The 23233-nt window shown below is 39.3% G+C and overlaps 1 protein-coding gene across 3 annotated transcripts in view; it reads left to right on the plus strand.

Moving 5' to 3' along the window:
* TAOK3 (TAO kinase 3) overlaps positions 1-23233 on the plus strand; it is a 93021-nt gene that overhangs the window by 18413 nt on the left and 51375 nt on the right. For all 3 annotated transcript variants that reach the window (XM_055796890.1, XM_055796888.1, XM_055796889.1), the window contains one exon: positions 22850-22948. The gene's annotated coding sequence lies outside the window, so the exon portion shown is untranslated. The remainder of the gene's footprint in view (positions 1-22849; positions 22949-23233) is intronic.

Below are 23233 nucleotides of genomic sequence, written 5' to 3' on the forward strand. Positions count from 1 at the left end.
AGAAGATCATCTGGTAATTCGACCTGGCTTTTAAAATCCATATTGTTCTGACTGACCAACCTCAAACCTAGAACTCAGGTAAATTTATATTTTCCACATCACAGTCCATCTCTTACAAAAGGTAGTGGTGGACTGCTTAGAAAGTAAGAAAGGTGAACATAACCAGAATGCTTTTAAGTTCAGGACAGATCGGGATTTACTCCTGAGGTGGCTGCTGCTGTGGATGTAGCCTCTGAGAGGTTTTTGTGGGACTCAAGCATCTGAGAGGAGGAACAGAATGAACTGGCTCTGCAGTGTGAGGGATCTTGCTGTCAGCAGAGTAAATGTAACGTGTCTCCGTGATAGGGGCCATCTGGAGATGGGGGAAGGAGTATGTCCGTTGAAAATGAGGCATTTCTATTGTAGTATTTTGGAGTGGAGAGAAAAATGATGCAGCATTTGAAGACAGAGGCAAGTGCTATGGGGTGTTGAAGTTCCGTTGTCTATTTACTTTCCTCCTTGTAAGTGTCTTCACATTAATTCTATTTGTTTAAATTAGTTTCTCTTCCGGTATCTTCCGTCCTTTAATATATCTTGACAAAACTTAGGTTGCATTCAAATGAACTGGGGAATGTTTGCCCAAAGTAATTTTTCTAATTGTAATCTCTTATTTGAAATTTGCTGTCAGTATGTTAAATATAATGTGTGTTTATTGATAGAAGTTATTTCTTCTCATTCATGTGGGCTGCCTAACTGATTCCTAGAAAATATAGGGGGATTTCCTACTGTGACTCATCTTAGAAGTAGCAGATGCTACATGCTCTCAAACTGTTTATGGTTGTTTCTGAAGTCTCAATAAATATAATTGAGTGTTGGGGACTCAAAAATATATTGGATGACCTTAATGATTACACACTGCTACTATTTTCCCCTTTTTAATGAGGATACTTATGTGAAATCTTTATAAAGGGTGCTTTCTTCCATTTGTGTTCTTTAGCAGTACTGTGAAAATGTGTTTCCATTTTGAAATTTCATTTTCACTCTGCTGTCACCAGGGAATGGCTCTAGCTGTAGTACTCTAGTAGGTCTCGGAGATCTTCCCCATCTTTTCTTTTTTTTTTTTCATTTAAACACTCTTTAACCCCAGGGGTTAAAGTAATTCTTGAGCCCTATGCCACTCACAAGCAATTCAAGCACCAGTCCCTTATCAGAAGTAGATGCAGTCCCTGGCAGTGAGTCTGTGCTGCTGTAGAGTTTCTGCGTAGCTGCACATCTCGGATACAGGAGAAGTGAGTCTGCAAGTGCTGTGCAATTGTCAGCAGACCGACAACTTCAGTGCCTCTGAAGGGCTGAAGAGTATCTTATGGTGTAGCTTCATGTTTGATGTGGTCATGTTTGGGTGTGCAGCACCACAAGCTGGATGGGGTTAAAGATGCCAAGGAACTGTGCCCAGCTGGAATGTCCACCTGTAACTGGCATTTCTCTGCAAACTGGGAATCGAAGAGACAAGGAGCTGCTTGGGCTGGAGGTGCTGGGAATGCCTGCCCTGGAACACAGCTTCCCCTGTTCTGCCAGCTGAAGAGGCAGGGTGAGAGAGGAGGGTGGAGAAGGAAAGGACAGAGACATTTTGAAAGGATATCTAAGGGAGGGGCTCTCCTGCAAGCTGGATGTGCAAGATACAGAGCTCTGGCTTGCAGTCTTAAGGATCAGTTCTGGTTCCAGAGCTGTCCAAATAAAACCAACCTACTGTTTCAGAAGCTGTCGTGTCAGTTTCTTCCAGTGTGGAGGTCTGGATTCCCATGCAGGGAGAGATCTTGCCTGGAGGCACACAAGGTGCTCCAGAGAAGCCCCAGAGTGTCAGTGGAGTGCTGTCACATCCAGACCCACTTTCAAATCCAAGAGAACCATAAGGCTTGCTCTGTTCCGCAGTTGAGAGCAGCTTGCTGAGGTTAAAATATAAAGCTTTGGGGAGCAGCTGAATGGCCGGCAGCTGGGCTGTAGGGTGCAGGCCTCTGCAGCGATGCCCTTACCCAGCTTCTTTGTGTAGTAGAAGTTTAAGACCTGGAGAGATGTAGCCGTCTCATGTTTGGGGAATATTCCCTAAATTTGCTCCCTTGGTTGTCCAGGAAGTGTGGTGTTTGTCTCCTGGCTTGTCTTATGAATATATTTTAATGTGGGGCTTGTCAGGTTAGGGAGGTTGCCTGTCCTTGTGTTGGTAGCTGATATGGAAGTGAACAGAAGAACACGGGCTAGTGCAATGTTGTTAGAAGGGCAGCACTTTTGTTTGGAAACACTTAAATGAGTAGTGCTACCTTATCTTCCTGGACACGCAGTGAAATATCGAAGGAAGAATGGAATTACATTGTTACTTGAGGTTTTAATGGGGAACTGGCAAGTCCTTTTAAGTGCTTTTCCTACTACTCATCATACTGACTGGTACCTCCTCCAGATTGCAGAAATGGGCCTTTCGTGTAGTTACGGTAGAGTGAGCAAGCAACAGTTCTCAGTGGAAAACTGCAATGTTGCATTTGTAAGGAGAAGCCGATTTTGCAAAGCTAGACACAATTGGCGTCCCCAGCCCAAGGTTGCTGTGGGAAGTGGAGCAGGGAGGGGTGCTTCATCCCTGCTGTGCTGGGGAAAAGGGGAAGCCTGGAGCTGAACCTTGCTGCGGCATTGCACTTCCTTAGCAGAGCAAGATGAGAAGGAGGCAGTTCCTCTGTTTGGCTTCATTAATAGAGAGTTTAAGCACAGGATAGGTTTGCTCTGTAATCTCTTTGTACTCATATTCTCTGTGAAAGCGTGCTCTTGACTGAGGAGAGGTGTAGTTGTGGTTTTTTAAGTGTCTGTACCCAGCATAATTTCAAATTGTTTTGAAATATCTGTGTTTGAGTTTGAAAGAGAACTTCTTTGTTATTTGTTTCAGTGGGGCTTTGGTTTGTTGGGGTTTTTTTTTCCAAGTGGGGATTTTTGTTTGGTGTTTGTATATATATTTTTTTTTCAAGTCACAGAATACTGAAATTTGGCTAGGTGAGAAATGTTCAGCTCTGCTGATGTATGTTGTTTGTATGCAAATATTTGGTGTTTTTTTCCCATAGTTAAACTTCAACAATGTTGATTTTTATGGTATTACGAGTATTATGATGAGAAAATCACAAAACTGTGTGGTTATTTGATGAAAAAGAACTGATCAGAAGAATTCAGTGCACTTTCCCCTGAAGGGTTTCCCTCCTTGGAGACAACTGCTTTAAACTTGTAAGATATATGTGTAAAATTCATGGTAGCTCTGGTAATCTTTATAAGGTATTCATTGTTGCTGTACTAGATTTAGTTATATATTTGTGCTATTTATGGATTAGTTAGGAAGACAGAAAAGAGTCTTTTCTCTGTCTTCCTTCCTAGAGTATCCTATCCTAATGGAAGGAGTCACTGGATGCTCCTGTACAGCAGTGACCTTGGTACAGTTGACTTTCTGAAGCCCCCTGAGCTCCTTTAGGATTTTGGGCTGATGTGACCATAGAGTAAAATATTGAACTATCATTAATTTATTAGTTAATGCTATAATTTTTCATTCTTTTAATTTGTGGTAATATGCCCCAGTCTGCAAAAAAACCTTACTTCATTCATAGAGCATCTCAGCAGTCCCCAATTAAAAATATTTGTCATTTAAGCACTGTAGTGCGTAGAGAATATAGAATTATCATTTAGTATTTCAGTCAGCTTTTAATTTCTTCCCAAATATATAAATATATATAGTTTAAAAAAAATAACTGAAGAACTCTACTTTTCTGGCTAGGGTACAGGATTGGATTCTTTCACAGTTTTGCCACTAGTATCCCCTTAGGTTCATTATGCCTTAGATGCTGAATCCATAAAATAGGGCTGCTACTATGTACATGAGGCACCAAGAGCTAAAATAGTGCTGGAGACTTTCAAAAACTGGTAATTCTTTGATTTATTCATGAAGTGGGGAGCATAACTCTTGAAAATTTGATCAGATGCCAGTTCCCTTCAGTAGCCACTCAATTCAGAAACCTTTTTATAGCTGTGCAAACATCTCTGAAGACTGTTAGGCTTAATTAATGTTTAAGACTCTTGAACAGAACATGTCATGAAAAGGGAAGCTTTTCTAAGGGACCGTAGGGAGGCAGGCAGGAGTTTTGCTTCAGGGAATAGGAAGGCAAAGGACATACCAGCATTTAAGTAGAATAAGTTTGTATCTGTTCTCTCACGTAAAGATATCCTGTTTGTGTCTTTTAGAGAATTACTGTTATTCAGTGTGCTGAATTGACAGGCATGTATGCAGAAAATTTCACGTGGACTTTGTTTTAAATGTCTAAAGGCAGTTTTAGTATTAAAAAAATTATAGAATGGTTTTGTTTAAAATTATGTACCCCTCACAAAAAGTTTTTCTGTGGTGTGAGTATTGCTAAGCCTGATAAAATGGTCATGAAAACACTCAGTCAGGCAAAACTGCCTTGAATTTCTTCCACTGGCAAAACAAAACAATATTTATATTCTCTCAAGGGTCAAGGATGGTGACCGTTCCTCTGGGAAATTGCATCTTTTCTTTGTGCATAAACCTGTTATGGATCCTAAAATGAGTATTTTCATATGAGCACTGACATTTTCCTGCACATATGTTTTCTGTGTAATACAAAACACTATCAAACAGCAGAAAACCTTTATCCTGCGAGCACGTTCAGTGCTTCTGCTGCTGTAGTAAGGTTGCATGATATTCTTTATCAGTAGAAGATTGTTTTCCTGTATTGAAAACTTGCTTAACAAATGTATCAAAAAACCCTCAAACCTTGTTTCCCTGCGCTACCTCCTCAACAGGTACTTCTTCCCCGAAGTCTAAACTATCAATGGTGAAATGTTAAGTGGAAAAGAAACTGTAATCACAAGATAGGAATGGTTGCATGGATGTTTGTATACATTTGCCTGGACAAATATGATTGGATTATTTCTGGAGAATTTGCCTTAATATTGTAAAGTGTGTATTTTGTAGTTGTCTTGTACCTGTGTGAGATATGGGGATCTGTTTCCTAGAGGAATTTAAACTGAGTGTCCATACCCAAACAGGTGAAGGTATGGCATCGTTAACAGAGAAGAGAATGAAACATGGGAGAATGAGTGTTGCACCCAGCATTTCCGATGGGAGAAGGACTTCAGTTTGTCTTAATAGAAAGCAGAACTGGAACAGGCTGACATAAAAGACTGACTTTTTCTGATTTAAGTCCAACAACGTTGCCTGCAGGGGAAAATACTCTTGGCAAAGACGCTGCTAGTGATGAAAGCTTTACTGTAACAGTTAAGCTTAGTTGTCTTTAGATAAAAACCTCATGTATTATTTAATCTTCAGTCAGGCTTTTTTTTTTTTTTCCTGGTTAAAAGGGTAACAAGTAGGGCATCAAGATCATATCAATGAATGAACTTTAGATGTTTTATTCAGCAAAAAGACCCTTTTGGTTTATGTTAAAAAGTTTAATGGCTTAATTGCATGAGATTTGAGATTATTTTATGATACTGAAATTCTACTACAGTCTTCAAAGACTACTTTGTTTACCCTTGCTGCCAAGGCAGAGTTTGCAGAAAAAAAGTAGTGGAGGACTTTTTTAATAGAAAATGGGGAGTTACTGTCAAAAATCAAACTCTGTAGCATAGACTTAATGTTAAGGATGCCCAGTCATGTCTGGTGGTCTTGATCTTTTTTTATTATTATTACTATTTTATTATTTTTTGTTTTCCTGCAAAGTCAGCCTTGATATGGCAGAGAGTGTAAATAAACAATTGTATAACTAGGGCCTTGCTCACACAGTAATGTTAACTTGCAACTGTTTTATGTCAGTATCTGTCCACATAAAAAAACCTTTAAGTGGTCAAGTGATGCCTAAACATTTGTCTCTTGAAATCACTAGGCCGCAGCTACTCGAGTGGCTGTGTTTTAATCCAGAAGGGTGGAACTAGATCTGTTTGGTTTGTATATGTAGGGAACCTTGCAGCGTGGCTGCCCTTAGTTGTGCAAAGCTAACACTGGAGAGTGAGGAGAAGCAGGGTGCTGTGGTGCAGACTTGTCCCTGCTGGCTGTAGCTGCTCCAACACACCCTCGCTGCTCACCGCCAGCACTGCGCTGCAGCTCCTCTCTGCTCCAAACCCAAGCATCAGCTGGAAGAAAGTTCTTTAGATAAATTAGGAAATCATGGAGCACTGGGATGCTAAATGGTGGTATTTCTATTGGGTTAGCTTTGGCAATGGTCAAATGTAACTGCTTGCCAGTGGGGACCAGTACTGAGCTGCAGCCTTGTACATGATGGGAGCCATGGAATGCTGGCTTGTGTGTTACTTTTGCTTGATATTTTGATTAGCGTATTATCCATAGTAACCAAACCTCAAATAATAACTCTTATTCCCAGAACACCCTTGGAATAAGTTTGACAGCTCCAAGGAGCTTTAGAAAGTGTAACTGGAATTTGTCTGTTAGACAAAAACAAATCTACAGAAGGAAAAAGTGACTTTTCCTTTCCTTGCGTATGTAAAACCTGTTGCCCCAGGAGTTTGCCACAGAAATAATGAATAAAAAGACTCTTGATCTATTTCATATCTTCAGCTGTTGTTCACACTCAACATTGCTGGAATATACTGAAGTAACATAACGAATAGAACTGTAATTTGGCAAGGATAATTTCTTACAAGGAACACTAAATGTGGCTTAAACCAGTTTTCATTACTAGTCAGGTTAACAAGAAGTTTGGAGTCAGATGGCAGGAGCAGGTGTGTGGGTTTTATTTTTCTTCAAGGAAAGAAAACGGAATGAACTGAGGAGGTTGTAGAAGTAAATGTGCTGGATTGCAATAAGAGTCTGACAGGAATTTATTGTCAAACTCTGGATCAAGAAAAGAGAACTCTTGAAGTATATCTATAGGGAAATGGTTATAGCATGCAGGTACTAGTTGCAGGGGGACTAGGGTGTGTGTGTGTGATGAACTTGGATCTTATTATGAAGATGCTGAACTCATCTTCTCAGAGGCGGGAACAAAGGCCCATTGAGTAGCAAAAGTGAATAACCTACATACAAAGGATGTGCTTCTGGGTTTTTACTTGAGCACTGGTCTTAGGCAGTCTTAAAAGTTTGGGGTTTTTTGGTTGTGTTTTTTTTGTACTTTAATACTGGTCTTAGTTGTCTTCTGGCTGAGATGGAACTGTTCTGTTTTCCACTGCCATTATCTGAGCTTTTAGTTTAGAGCCTTGCATTCACTATTACAAATCAGTGAATTCATTAACTGAGAAGGGTTTGTTTCTATATGCAGTATAGAAACACATAATATTTTTTTGTTTCTATCTATCTGAATTAGCTGTTCTACTTTTCAGTTGAAAATTGTTACCTTTTGGCTACATTCCTTGCTCTACCTCTTCTCAGAGGGCAGAAGAAAGGACAGCCTTGTCACGTGCTCTTTTTCCCATTTTGTTTAATGCATCATTACCCCTTCTTTATCCCCTATGTAAGCTGGCTTTATTTTCAGTTTACCTTCGTGTTGATGCTTTCCCCCACATCTAATACTTCTATTTCTTTTTCTGTTTTATTTCTGTAGCCTTTTTCATGTATCTGATGGGGGATATTGTATTTGAATAATAAGATATCTCTGATCCTTAATTTCTGTTGTGACATTAGTACTTTTGGCATGGCTTTCTGTCATTGTATTTATGCATCCTGGCACTCCATTTGCCTTTTTGACTGCCTCTGCACACTGAACAGATGTTTTTGGAGAGCTGTCTACAGCAACCCCCAGGTCTTTTTCCTGTGTGGTTACAATTAATTTAAAATTCAGCAGTGTGTGCGAGTAGCTGAAAATATTCCTACTACTGTATGCTACCCTACTTTTGTAACAAATGCATTTCATCAGCCACTGTTCTGCTTCTGACTTCTTTCAGCTTTAAGCCACTCAAGGTGGACGTGGCTGTTTGGTTTTAACATAATGATTTATGTTAAAATTCATCTCTGCTATGAATTAAGGTTATCTACAGGATAAGTGACTGAAACTTACTTGGTGGTGTTAAATTTAATATATATAAATCTATGTCATTTTCCAGGTGCCTTCTCAAAAATAGCAAACTACTAAATGGTTTTCTTGGTGACAATTCAAAATAGTAACTTATCAATAAAGCAGAAATAAAACTCAATCGTATCTTACAGCAGTTTGTAAATGGTCTCTTCTTCCTATGCAGTGTTTGCCAATAAGCCTACATTTTGTTGCTTCTTAGCCATTGAACACGCACATTCCCATATCAGCTGCCAGTTCCTTGGTTGCTGCTAGTACAGATATAAAGATATTTCTAAATTATTCCTTAGGGTAAGGTCTTTCTCCATTTTCTTTGATGCCCTGTTCTGTTCTATTTTCTTGTTTTGGTAATGCCTCTGATCTGAATTTCTTTTGCCTGTTTCCTCTTGCTCTCAAATGTCACTGTAAATGGCTGCCATTTATATGGCACCTTTATCAAGCACCTCTCTGTATCTGCAGCCACCTTCCCAGATTCTGTCACTTCTTATTTTTGTGCAGATGTGCAATAATCTGATGTGATTTAGGTGCTTTGCATAGACGTTGGGCCAGCAGTTAGTAAATTTGACCTTCCCCATATAATAATTTTCCTTCATTGACTGTGTAAGTCTTAAGATGTTTTCATCAGGTAGCCCAGTGACCAGAGAATTTAAATTAAGCTTTGGTAATAATGGTGTCTTTTGAAAGATCAGATTTTCATTATTGGAAACTACAGCAAACAGGGATGCACTCCATGTGTTTGCTAAAAGCTTTTCTGTTTGGTTGGAAGAGGACTGCTTCTTGCCTTATCTGTTATGTTCTTAGCATAACATATTGCACTACTAAAGTATCTCATAAAATACTCTGTTGCCATGGTGATCTACCTTCCACTTTTCCTTAAAGGACGCACTAGGTCCTGGGAGACCAAGTCTACTTTCTTTGCCTGTGAGAAGATTAGTCCCATCCCTTATTTTAGCCTTATTTCTGTCTTGTTTTCTTGAGGACACCAGGTAGGTTTTGTTTACTGATATTTTTTTTCTCTCCGGATTTAATGTTCTGAAACACTAAATCTTAGTACTTTAAAACTCATCTGGGGACATGCCTGTACATAAGGATGCAATATCGAAACTTGCATTTTTAATTTCAAGTGGAAAAATGAAATTTAAGCATAGATTATTTAAAATTAGAATTAAAGTCAGTTAAAACTGTATATTGATTATTTGTGACTGCAGTCACACACACACAAACACACACACACACACAAAAAAAAGAGAGAGCGAGTATGCTGAGGGGACAGGTATTTGCCAGTTTGCATATCCTAACCCAGGTGGCTGTTTCTCTTCGTGCTGCCTGCCTCTGCTGATCTCCCTTCAGTTGAAACCAAAACTGTGTTTGTCTGGAGGAGGCTCTGAGCTGCCCTGCAGAGTGCTGGCTGTTCATGAGCTGAGTTAATCTTACACGTCTGATTCCAGTGCCCCAATAAAGCAAACTTTCCCTCTGCCTCCAGTTCTAATTTAAAACATTATTTATTTTTTTTTAGTTAAAACTGCTAGAAATCTGGATTAAAGCAACATTAAAGGCTTGTCGTGCCCAGATAAATGCCAAGAAAATAAAACTTCAGGCTGAAATCCCAGACCTGGACCTCTCCATTATCCAGTTAATGTAAGAGTCTGAGTGCTGTCTATTCTTTGGATGGGAAAGGTGGCACGATATGCTGAGATGTAATTTCAGTCTTAACTCAGAATTTTGTCTGCTAAAGCAAAACAGTTGTTTCAGTTCAGCAGTCTATTTTTTCTCCCCCTTATTTTCCCCTCAGTTTTACTCTCAACTTGTAATTGATATGCTTGACAATATATTGAGGTTTTTCTTTTTTTTCTCTTCCCCGCCCTCCCCCCCCACATCTGTGTCATCTCCATTATGCTCTCCTACCTTGTAAGGAGCCATTCATCATCCCTGATTATACCATCATTCACTGGGGGTTTTCTTTCTGTCTCAACAGCCTGCTCTGTGAGTTGGAGAACACAGGATTTCTGAGTTCGGTGTTGTCTTTGAGGCAATTGCTGTATCCTGGTGTCTTATATAGCAGCATATTAGCAACACGATTATTTTCTTAGCTTACTTGTCAAGTACAGTGAATTAGCAAAAGGTGGTAACAGTGTATTAATTACAGGAAAATATAGTTGCCTCCTGAAGGGGTGACTGCAGCACTCCACTGGTGAGCTGCCACAATCTTCAGTAACTACCCAGGAACCTGCTCATGGAGAGAAGTGTGTGTAGGCTTCAGGATGAGGTGTTAAATTCATTGTCTTTTGATAAATGGGTGGCCTGAAATTACCACTTTCCTTGAATATCTTAGTGACTGCAGCTCCAGTGGAGATACTCCATTATAGCCTCATTTGAGGGTTTTGGCAGCGCACGCATAAGCAGTTCCTGCCCCTGGCTGTTTATTCCTGCTTGCATGGATAAATGTGAAATGGGGCTGGGGACCAAATCCGGTCAGAGGACAAGCCATTTTTGCTGGGTTGTTAATTGTCTGGATCAGCTTGTTGATTGAGTGGGTGTGGGGTTGTACAAGTGGCTGTGCTAGCATGATGGAGAGGGAGGCTGCTGCTGAAAGCAGTTCATTAAACGCAGATAGAAATTCTGTCTCTTGAAGTCCTGGATGTCTTTCACGCCTTGCTAAATTAAGATGGAGTTATCCAAAGCAGCATGGACAAGCATGGATATATAATACAGTTAAGTTACAAGTTAAGTTATATCTGAATTAGTCAAAACTGCAGAGCTGTACTCTAGAATCCCAAACTTCAGTTTGGAGAGTGTAAATACAGGAAAACTCCTGGAGCCATACCAAAATATTACTCCAGTGTTCTGGAGTAAGTCTGATGCAGTGATACTTGCCAGGCTTTGCAGAAGGTCTCAAGCAGTTTCAGAAAAGGGGCAGGGGGGAAGTGGTGGTCAGAAATGTGCATTAGTGATGCAAGGTGCCTTTGATCTGGATGAATACACGTATTTGCATACTCATTGTGTAGTGACATGGCAGTGGAAAGGCTTCTGTAGCATCTTAAACTACTGAAAAGGACTTGAAGGAAATGAGGACAGCCTCCTACACCTATGACAGTATCTATGCTATTTCTCCATTCATCCAGTGAGGATTACATTTTATTCCTGCTTCTTCTTGAAATAATCAGTGTACAATGCTTGATTTTGAAGGGGTAACAAGATATTCTAGGCGAAGCATGCTGTAGATAGTGAATTTACGTAATGTTAAAGCTTTTCTCTTAAACTAGTAAGTATCAGATAACTAGACGTTTTGTTTCTTCTCTGAGCTGAGATCCTGATGGCTGCTTTTAAAGAATATAAGACAAATATGAAGCCTTTCTTGAACCTTGTCAGGTGATGGAAGAAATGCATGCTCTTTTTCGGAATAAGCAACAGTGAAAGTGAAACAACATTCCCTGCCTTCTGTATGTCCAAAACCTAAATTACTTGTATACCTTTTTTTAGTGGAGTTATTGGAGGACTGAATCAAAGTCCTCTTTAACCTTTCCACAAATGCTGTGATTTTTCTTCCGTATTTTAACAAGTAAATTTGTGCATGTGTATTTTAAAATGGAACATATTTTTCCTTTATTAAACTACATTCAGAAAAGAGCTGCTGGAGGTGCAAGGAGAGATGCAAACCTGAATGTGACCTTAATAATATAAATGTTCCTCCAAGCATATTAGTAGTATTTGTGGGTCAGCTCTCCATAAAATATAATTGCCAAAACCAAGCTGTGAGATAACAGCAGTATTTGTGCTTTTCCTTAAGTGAACTTGTGAGAAGATAGAGGAAACTTGTGTCTGTAGATCTGTTCCTAAAATAGAAAAAGCTATGAAGAAACCTCTGGAGATCTGGAAATGTCACAGAACAAACTTACTAAAGCAAAATGGACCAGCAGTAACTAAGAGAGGTACCCAGTGGTTTTTGCTTATAGTGCCGTGGTTCAGGTCTCATGCTTCCAGGTACAGCAGGACTCAGGCATAGGGCAGGATGAGGAGTAAATACCTGTTGAAATACTGTATTTTTTTAGTTTGTATGACCAAGGATTATAACTTATGTTGCTCACTGATTAGTTTATAACCCTGTGAGATGGGTAAGAGCTTCAGCAAGTGGCAAGGGTTTTTCTTTTGTGCATGGTCCTTTCCCAAGAGCTTAGTGCAGTGCTGGCTTGTGTAAACCCTGTTAGAGAGTGGCTGAGAATGTGCTTGCAGGTGAAGGAGTTACTTGAGCAGCATTTGTTTGTTGTTGAGGGTACTCAGTGATGAGTAAATCACTCCAGCTTGTAGTGTTGAGGTACTGCAGAAATGAGTAACTTGGAAAGGTTGCATATATTTATAGATTTCATACACTTACTTGCTTTTATTTATGTCTTTAAGAGATCTTGGGTGATTTATTTTATGAATGTTCAGTTGGCCAGAAAACCAGCTTCCTATTTCAATGTGTGTGATAGGTAAATTAGCCAACACCCCCCAACCCCGGGGGGGGGGGGACGGACGGACCCACACACACCCCCACCCCACCCCCAAAAAACAAAAAACCCCAAACCCAACCCAGTGCCCTCTCCCCAGCAGACGATTATTCACCAAGATTGCCACCCCAGTTCTTTCTAATCTGCAAACCTCTTATTTTGTTTGTAGTTGCTGTACTCTTTGAGTGACCTTGAACAGGTTTTGTTTCTCATTTTAACAGCTTCTGTTTTCTAAAGCATGGACAGTACTGGCTTCAAAACCTCTGAGGGACAAAAGTACATGGAAACCCTTAGAGGGATCCCAGGAACAAAAAGACCACCAAACCTCTTGGTGTGTCATCCTCCCTGATGCGTCCTCCTGGCCTGCAGAGCTTTATCCTGGCTTTATGCACCAAATAACTGTTAGCTTCACTGAAGCTGCCTGGGAAATTAAATGCCTGTGGTTGTAAAACAGGCTGTTGGACTGTTTTATTAGTGTGTTGTGTAAAGCTGGATGCTCTCATGGTGTGTGGTGTTATTTGTGGATGGTTTACTGTATTATGGCAGATAAAAATGTATTTGGTCCTTTCATGATTCTGTGATAACTGCTGCATGTAAATAATTGCTGTAATTGTCATAAAGATGTTAAAATGATCCTAAAGAAGAGGTATCCTCAAGAGGGCCATATTATAAGCACGTATGATGCCTGACAGAGCAACTTTTCAGATCTTTTTGAATCCTGAATAAAAGCAGCACAGTATCTCTTTCCAGATTTTCAGCCATCTAGTACTCTATTCATAGAGGATAAAAAATCTCTTCTTATACACAATTACTATTGATAATAATGATGTTTTGGACATTAGACATCTGTATTTCACTTCTGTGTGTCTTTTATTACTAGCCATAAAAATACATATGCTATAAAATAATAAACCTAGAAAGCCAGTGGGTGAGTCATGTAATATTAATGACTGATTCTCTCTTGGCTGGTATGTGCTAGATTAGGTTTTTCTTTTAATAATAGTATTCCCACATGAAATGAAATTTTTGTCAGTTTTTAAAAATAAGCTTTTTCATGTTTAATTCCATTCCTGAAGCAGACTTTAAACACCTGAGTGAAACAGGTGCAGCCATTTTTAATTATATGAGTGTGGAAAAAATTCCTGTTATATATGTTAATGTTTGCAGTTGTGCCTGTAAATAGGTCAGGAAGAGAGCTGGGTGTGTTGGGAGTCAGTCACTGGGGGCAGACCGAGCTAAAATGGTGAACTGAAGTAGTCAAAAAGGCTATTTCCTAAAGCGTTATCTCTGGTTGGCACAGAGGAGGCAGGAAGGAAGGAGGTCTATAAAAGGAGAAGTGTATAGTTGGGAGAGATTCATGGGGCTAAGAAGGGTGGGGGCAGCGATGTATAGTGGGGAAGTGTAATGCAGAGAAGACCAGACATCCTGGGGGGAATACACTGGAATGTTGTGCTTTCTCTGCTGCTGCTTAAACCAGCAGCAGTGTGAGGTTAGGATTCAGTCTAAACCTTTATCAATGGAGAGGATGAACAACATACACTGCACTGTGCAACTCTCTTCAGAAATTAAGAGGTTCAGGGTTTTCATTAATATTAAGTGCATAATGAAGTTCCATGGATTGTCTTAGAATCGTGAAGGACATACCTCAAATTTACCTTCCTCTGTCTCTTCAAACAGAAGAAAGAAAAATTTAAAAAAGATAATCACAGTTTGGTTTGTTGTGTGAAGTACTCTGACGCCCCATGGTCAGAGAATCTCTCTCTCCCTCCTCTGTGATGAATGCAGTCTGCATCTGTTTTCTTTTTGTTTACGACCTACTGCACGACTCTCTTTTTGGCCAGTTTTGCTGTGATATAGCTTCCAGAAAAATCACTGAGTTATGTTTTCTTGCAAGAAGAGAATAAACAGGTTTTTAAGTAGAAAACTATTTTTCAAAGTCAGCTAGTGTTATGACAAAAATTACGTAGATGCACTAAGACACCATTACATTAAAGGATCTTACTCGTTGTCTTCTGCTTACATAATGACATCACTTTTTGGCCCTTATGATATCACAGGCTTTTCATATGTAAATATATACATGTATCTCCTCTAAAACACACCTTTTCCTTGGGTAGCACAAAGCAACTGTTCAGTAGCATAATTATATGTCAGCTTCCATTAAGTCGAACTGTTCCCTGCAGCTTCTGTCTTACTCTAAGGGACAAATCCGAAGTCATGCCATTTAAGCTAATGATATGAAAACTAATTTTTAAACTCATAGAAATTTTATATGTTCAGAGTTTTTGTAATAGTCACTTCCTACATCTCAGAGAAACTGAGCTTGAAATGCAGAGGGAGGTATGTGTGCAGCCTCATTGTGTGCTTATTTAAATGATCTGGTGGTCACTGATTGCTTTAGTGTCAGCGGTGTTGATCCTACAGTTTTGATTTGTAATGCAGGTGAGCAGTAGGTCAGTTCTCAGTACAGAATCATCTTGGACAGTCTAGGGAACAGATTTATCCGTTTGCTGTCTTTTTTGTTTGATTATGTGATGGTCAAAATATAAACTGTTTAAAAATATCTAAAAATAGCTTTAAACCACAAAATGGATACAGTTTCTTGGAAGCCATTACATTAATAGGTAGGAAACTCTGAGCGTTCTGGTGTCTCATCTTTCATAAACAAATTTGATGACTTATTTTTGCCTCTGAGTAGCACACAGCATAATAGTCATGAATTTATAATTATCTAGAGCTCACTGTCTTTTAAGCAACATGATGATGAGCTTGATAAAAATGCTACAGAAAAAATCATGACCCGTATGTGATGTGTTAGAGATGTATTGATGAGAAGATAGGAAGAAATTTATATTTCTCTGTATGGTGCTGTTTGGGCTTATGTACATTAGGATGTAGAATGATTCATGTATTTTTCCTCCCTTCCAGATGTACTACTGAATTATTTCAAGTGTGCCATGATGAAATACTGAGAAATTTTGTTCAGAGCAAGAAGCCTTTTTCTTTTACCTACACAAGGTTTATTTCATGACTCTGTTTTTAATCTTCTCAAATAAACCTGCAAAATTCTAGTAACGCACTCTAGATTTTATGATAAAATACACATTCTGACCAAAGAAATGTGATAGTGTTAATTACCCTTAAACAAATTAAGGACATATATATTTTCATTAAATTGTTTTAAATTTAACTGGAAAATTGTTGAGAAGCATCACCCAGTGTCTCATGCTGTGAAGTTTTGCTTTTTCGTTACATATCTGTTGTAAAGAACGGTGCTGTTTGACTTTTTGAAGGAAGCCCAGGCTTTACCCCATGATCTTGGGTAACTAGAATGACACATATTTAGCAAAGCAAAGAGAGGGTAATGGGCTTGGCTCTTGCCTGTAAGGACAAGTGTCCAGGTACTAAGAAATGCTATAATATCTTTTATTTCAGTTTGTTCTTAATATACCACTTGCAGTCAAGATTTGGGCGTATCAACTTGTTTGCTACTTTTGATGACTGTCAGAATTGGGTTAATCACCTTAGTTTTTAACCCATTCCTAGTAGCTTTCTCACAATTTTGTCATCAAAAACATCATGTAATTATTTTTTTGACAGCTGTAAAATTTTCAAAACACGAAAACATCTGCAGCAGGATAGTCAAAAACATATGTCTTTTAAAGTCATTGGCTGCATTTTGAGCTGTGTGGGTATTGGGGGAAGGCTGCCTGATACTAACTTTGTTGTTAGAGATTTTCCTAGGTTCCTTGAAGAGGGAAAAACAATGCAAACAAACCCACCCCTCCTTTTTGCTCTATGGACAATAGCAAAGCAGGGCTGTTCCTGGCAGTAGTTTTGAGCCTCTGTTGGGGAACCTGTCTAAAAAGAGACACTGGAATTTTGAGCTGGAAAACTATCTGATACCACATTTCCTTCTCTTTGTGCTGTTGCTATACTGTGAACACAGCAGATAATGTTTGCAAACATTTCTGGTTCGTAGGTAGTGAAATTAACTAGAGTTGTATGAAGTCCTTAGTAAGTGGTGTTCTTTGTTACGCATCTGGGGGGGAAAAAAGGTTTTATTGTCGCAGAATGGTCTGTAGGTAAATGTTATTGGGGAAGACCACCTTAGTTGTCAGAATTCTTTACCTACTTTCATAGAGGGTTGTGGGTATGAAGGGGTGATTATTATAGAGAAAAATTACAGATACCCTTTTAAAGCCAGGTTTAATACCTCAGAAGGCCTATGCAGTGCTCAAAATTGAGGACTATCTGTTGACCTAAATGAGCGTATCAGAAGTCTCTCAGATGTATTCCTCCTTGTTCTGTTCCTGCTTTTTTAAGCAACCATTGGATGAAAATGTGAAAAGCAACAACAGAATTAAGCACTCTATTTCACAGCTTTTAAAATTCTGTGGAGTTTCATGAAGCAAATAGTAGGACTAATAGTGCTGATTTGGATCAGGTGCAGAGAAAAGATGGCATTTAGCCTTTGAACAGTAGGTTTGGAAGAGGTTGTTGCTTTCAGAATAACTGTTACCTTCATTTTCTTCTAACCTGTGGTAAAGTTTATCCAGGAAGGATGGCTGAACTTTCTGGAACATAAAAACATGGTGTCAGAATTCAGGGTATCAATAGTTGCAGCTCTTCATGGTGTGTGCTGCTGCGTGCGTTTGTCTTGCAATCACTGAATTCCTGTCTGTTGTGTTTAGCTCCCAGGGTATCTCCACAGCACAATTCAGAGTAATGTTACTTTTAGGAAAATTAGAGGATCAGTGTAATTTTTTAGCTTGTATATTGTGCTATTTCATGTTCATAAACAAGAACTTTTTTTTTGGTAGATGAGTGCCATAGATGCCACTAGTTCCTCACTCCAGTGCCTAATAACTCTGAAATTACTGAAGCTTAATGTCATTTATAAGGTCTTCCTGGAGTTCAAGGAGAAAGATAATGTACAGGTGGTTTTTTGATCCATTTGCGTTCTGCCATATCTTATAATATCTGGTGTCTTTGCCAGGAGAACTTCCTCTGAACACAGCTGGTACCGATTCCTTTGGCTGGTGTGTTGCTTGACTTCATACTTGTTGAAACATTCCATACAACTAAAACTAATTGTTTGGGGTTTTTGCTTTAAGTCCACTGGTTTTATGTTTTTATTTGTTTTAATAAATTTATTTTCTTATTCTTGACACATGAATGCTAGTCCTAGAGGAGTTGCAAGTGGAACAATGTTTCCTTTAAAACTCCTGCTTCTAATCAGGTAAAAAAGTTGCTTCAATGAAGGCATGTATCTGCAATAAGACCTGCAAGTTACTAGTTTAATTTCATATCCCCAGGGCACTGTGTGCAGTGATCACCTTAGTCAGTTCTGATTCAGGGGGTTTTATTAGCATGAGTAATCTTGTTAACTCTAAATGACCTGATGCATGTATGAGCACTGGAGAATGCTGAATCAAAGTACGTCTGTGTCAGGGTGATACTTGAAGTGGATTGCGGAGCTGAACACGTGGCAAAAAAGAATTCTCGCAGTTGTTTTTAGAAGTTGTAGGTAGTGAAGAGCTTTAATTGCATCCAAATATTATGCAAATGTTAATAAAAATGGTTTGTGTAATTGACTTGGATGTTCTGGGAAGTTACTTCTTTGAAAAGCAGAGCAAAAAAGGTACTGTAGGAACTAGCTTATGGGTCTTGGCTGCTAACTGTATGACTGGGCACCTTTTGTGCTTATGTTCTGGTTACATTATACACCTTTCTTAGCAGGCTGTGTCCTGATTCCTGAACCCGATCCACCCGCCACGTGCCCTCAGGGAGCACTATCCTGATACCTGCAGAGTGTTTTCCAATACTCAAAAATATTTTTCTTTGCTACTGAAGGTCACTGGGTACCTTCCAACTCAGTTACATACAAATTGGATCATTTTGCAAAAAGAAATTTGCAGAGAAGACATGGGGGCTTGCTGCTTCTAGGCCAAAGTTAAGTCTTTTCTGAGTTTCTTGGAATCAGTGATAAATTTAAGCAAACAAAGGCTGTAGTCCAGTTGCTTTTTGTATACACTGTCATCAGACTTACAAGTGGCTTGAATTTATATACCAGATATGTTTATCCGACTGTTTTAAACATTAAAATAAACTAAGTGCTAATATACTGGGGAAAACCCCCATTCGTTGCTTTTAGCTACATAATGCTAGCTGGAAAGTAATTCTTAACAATCAAAGACATTACAGTGACAGACTCTTGAGCCTCCATATTTTAAGCTTTTCTCAAAAAGCCAAAGTACCCACTTCTGCGAAGTAATAGACTCTTCACCCGAGATTGTGGTCTGCAGAATTAGCTGCAAAAGCACAGGGTGAAGTGTGTGTATGGCCTTGAAAGCTAGCCATATGTAGCAATTAAAGAGAACAAAAAAGCTCCAACTTAACACAAAAAAATCCAACCAAAACCCAGAACTCAAACAAAACAATATAAGTTTGTGTGTGAGGACTGCAGTGGAACTTGAGCATGTGCCTACTTTGAGCTCAAAAGGTTTTTATTTGGGACAGTTTTTATCAGCTGAATCTGTCTGAGAATTTCCTTCTTAATGTTGTCTTCCAGATTTTTGGAGATTTTGTAGAGTGTGAAATGTGTTTGTCATTCTTGGGAAGAGAATTCTGGTGTAAAATTTTCCTCCCGAAAATATTAATCTAAAAATGAACGCACGAGCTGTGTCACTGCTGTGCCCTCCTATGGGTGGAATCTGCTGCTGTTCCACCTCGTTCCCTGTAGTTTGTTTTTCTTCTTGAACTGGAAAACTGTCCTTGTTTTGGGAAGTACCATGGTGTAGTTGGGAACTAAAACTAATTTTGTGTATTCCTGTACACATTTGAAACAGGCCTGTAGTGTTGTGAGACACAAGTCAAGCTGTGTTTTACAAGCCATACCCTTACACTTTATGGGAGTGAAACAGAGATGCTTGTAGAGTGTGGGAACTGCTGTGTGTATTGGATGCACTGTGAACTGAGGATGCTGGGCAGGTTGCCAGTTGTTTAGTGAACATGACAAAGAAGTAAATATCTTGAATTTTCTGATGCCATGCTCTGTGAAGACATCTCATTAGCAGTTGTAATATTTGAGTTCTCAAGTATAACTGTCATCTTATACGTGGACGTAATTTTAGATCCATGAAATATTGGGAAATGTGGGTAGTTGAGCACTTTTGAAAGGCACTTCCAGTTGTGTTCTGTTGCTTCCTCTGTACTGAGGTTTTTTCTGTTGTTATCAGTATATATAACCGGTTCTCACCTGGAGATTGTAGTTGGTAGCAAGAAAATTTTTGTGCAAACATATGTAGCAAAAGCAGTAACGCATGGTTTTTGAATGTGAGGGTTGCTTATGATTGAGGGCACTTTGCTTTTCTTTAAACTGGTGGGAGAATAAAAACACTTTGTTTGCTGTAGTAGTGAGACTTGTTGAGCGTTATGCAGGGTCCAGTCTATGAGTAGCCCACAGGATGCATCACTAATTTACCATTCCTTGTTCTTAGGCAGTAGCATGCTGCTATCTACTTCCTGGCCTGACTGTTCAGATATTCTCTGCCATCGTTTTCTGGTGAAACTCCATGATAAGACCTGCTGTTGTCTTGCCTCAGCCACTAAAACGCCAGGATATTGTGTCATTTAGTGTAAGTGAGGAGTAGAAAATCCTTGAAACACTATGATAAAATGGCAATGGGCCAGAACTACAGCAATAACAACCCACTCCATCCGGAGGGGTTTACTTTGGCTGGATTGTGTTCCTAGGCTTTTGTGTTTGAAGGGTGGGAGAGGAGGGGAGTAGTACAGCGAACTGCTCTAAGCAGGGTTGCTTCATTGATTTAAGAACATAATCATCTTGCACTTGTAGTTTTCAGTGCAGTTCTGCAGCATTTCACCATCGCTTTGGGCACTTCTGTGCTGGGCAGGCCACAAGTTGCCTGGTGCATTTCCCACAAAGACCTGGATTTTAAAGTAACCAGTGATTTTTACTTTCCTCTGCCTGTGACGTGACGGAAACAGAGTCACTGCCATATAGATATGTCCAACATAACACTGTTTTCCCCAGCTGTCGCTGGAATAGTTGTAGGCCTTTTAAAAACTAGTTTTCTTTCTGGTTTTCATAATATGTTCTGTAATCTTCATTAGAGAATTATTTCTCAGAGAATCTTTTAAATATTTTTCTTAGTATTATTTCTGATGCTGAGTTTGCTCTCAAGAATTCATCCTATTTTTCTAGCCCCTTACAGTATTTCAGAAATGGGGCACAAGAAGTTTTTCATCCAAGACAGGGATTTTTCACTAGTAGCTGTTGATTGAAAGCTTTAATTTCTAGGTAGGCAGTTTGAGGCATCGCCAAATGGCCTTGGCTGAACAAAATGCTGATCTCCCAAACTCTGAAAATCTTGAGTCACTTGTCACTTCTGTAAGCCACCACCAGTGTGACTAATGCTGTTTTCATTTGTGATCTTCAGAACATGCAGAGTCTCAAGTGCTGCTTTAGGTGTGTTATTTGGAGGATGAAAAGTAGAAATCAGGCTTCTAGTAGAAAAGGTTTCTTGATGTGTTAATTCGGTAGTTTAACTGAAGGAACTTGCTTAAGTTGACCATAGCTTGAACTTTTTTTTTTCCTAGTGATTGCATTCAATTCCCAGAATGCTCTGCCATTGTTTAAACCATCTTTATTTCAGTCTTCATGTATCTAGAAGAGAGTTCTAATATTGAGAATTTGTGACCTTGCCAGCTTACCTCAAAGCAGTATGATTTGTATCTTTTTCTGGTTTGTGCTGTCCCATGCCTGAATCGCATGTCTCGTGCTGTAATGTCGTTGTGCAGAGGATTCTTGGGGTTTGTACCAAGAGGCACTGCAGGCATATATGGAGCAGTTGGTATCATGCTCAGATCAACAGGATTCAAATTACTCAATACACTTTCCATCATAAGTTTTTCTGATAATCGCTACTAGAAAATAATAGTCCTGCTGAGAATATTTTCTTATTGTACACCTCACTATGAATGTCTGTCCTAATTGGAGAATGACATTATTACTTGGGGCTTAACTTTATATATTGACATTTAGTTTCCCATTTTAAATACTAATTCATCCTTGAATATTAGAGCTGCACAGCCTTTATTTATGGCAGAGAAATTCATTCGGCTACAGATGGCTAAATTGTTTTCTTCATTGGCTTATTTTTATTGTTCTAAAGGCAAACTGATTTTTCACCTGGCTGAAGAATGCCAGACCTGAAATACTGCATTCTTCGTCCCTGTCTGCAGGCATGTAGTAAATACAGCACCTTTGGGTGAGGCCAATCAGCTGAGAATTGATAACCATTTAATTAATCTAGCTTTTGTTTACACCTGATATTTTTATATTTTTTTTTAAACTCAATTGCAGAACCTTTTTCTGGAGCTCTTCAAATGTATCTTTTTAACAGCTCGATAGTATTGCACTGTGTTGAAAACAGTAGACAAAAATACCATGTTTTGGTAAGGTTAGCTACTACTGGGAGGATATCTGCTCTTCCCCGCCCCCCCCCCCCCCCCATAAATGCAAAGATGAGTTAGTTTGCTTGTCATTAATTCAGGTGCATATTAATTCAAACTTTGGCCATATAACTATTGCAGTGTGCTGTACTTGGAAGCATTTCCACTGTGGAAGTGGCTACAAGATAACCTTTTCTATGAGGGCGAGCTGATTTCAAGCTCTCTGTGTGTGACCCCGCTGAGAGAGAGGACAGCTGTGGCTGTCCAGGAGTGTTGCTACGCCGGTAGGAATGAGCGACTGCAGTGAGTTGCATCCTTAACTGTGAGCAACCTAGACCTGACTTCAGCTGATGGGTCTAAGTGATTGCCCTGCTTTTTCATCTTTTCATTGCTTAGTCTCTCCCTGGTGGAATCTGACAACGTTTGTCTTATTAATGCCTAGGACTGACTTTGAAGTCTTGTATGTCATCAGGTACAACATACTGAGCTAAGTAATAGACAGCTTTGTGAGCTTTGTCCTTTTTATAGGCAATCTAAAAAGTGTACTCGAAGAGCAAACTTCCATGCTTCACCTATGCCCCTGCAGGGTTAAGTGTCTTTATAAAAACTCAAAGAACTTGGCATTTAACCACTTTTCCTGGTTTCTTCTCTTACAGTGATATAGTCCACACAAGAAGTGCGTATCTTTACCATTAGCATTCATAGCCAGTACTCATTTTAACTACACTTTCAAATGGTGCCCTGCTAGTCGGTGGTGTTTTTTAGATGTAGTATTTTTGTGTATTAGAGTAAGGTATAAAACTTAAAATACTTTTTCTAAATACTGATATTTGTTTTCCTTTGCAGAATAAGAGAGTGCATAGAGTCTGGGGAGACAAGAGCACAGGACAATGCTGCTGAAAGGAATCTGAGCCACAGAGCATGCTTTGTGCCACAGTTACCCAGGTATGCTCCAGCAGAGTACTTTGCACCTCTAATGAACCACTGTTTATTGTGCTTGTTGCTCCATTACTTTATCCTGAGCCAAGGACACTGTCTCAGCATCAGACCAAAATTCTGCTCTGCTTTCATCATTCTGTCTGGATGGCGCTTGCAGTATGAAACCTAAAGCCTTTTATGTGTGTTTTAGTTTTGATTTTATCTGATTGCTGAATTTCAGATGGTCTCTCTTTAAATGTTACACTTGTTTACATCATGAGGTAGGCTGAACATTTTAGTGCATGTTTGCAG

Source organism: Falco peregrinus, chromosome 2 (assembly GCF_023634155.1).
Source record: "Falco peregrinus isolate bFalPer1 chromosome 2, bFalPer1.pri, whole genome shotgun sequence".
Taxonomy (NCBI): Eukaryota; Metazoa; Chordata; class Aves; order Falconiformes; family Falconidae; genus Falco; species Falco peregrinus.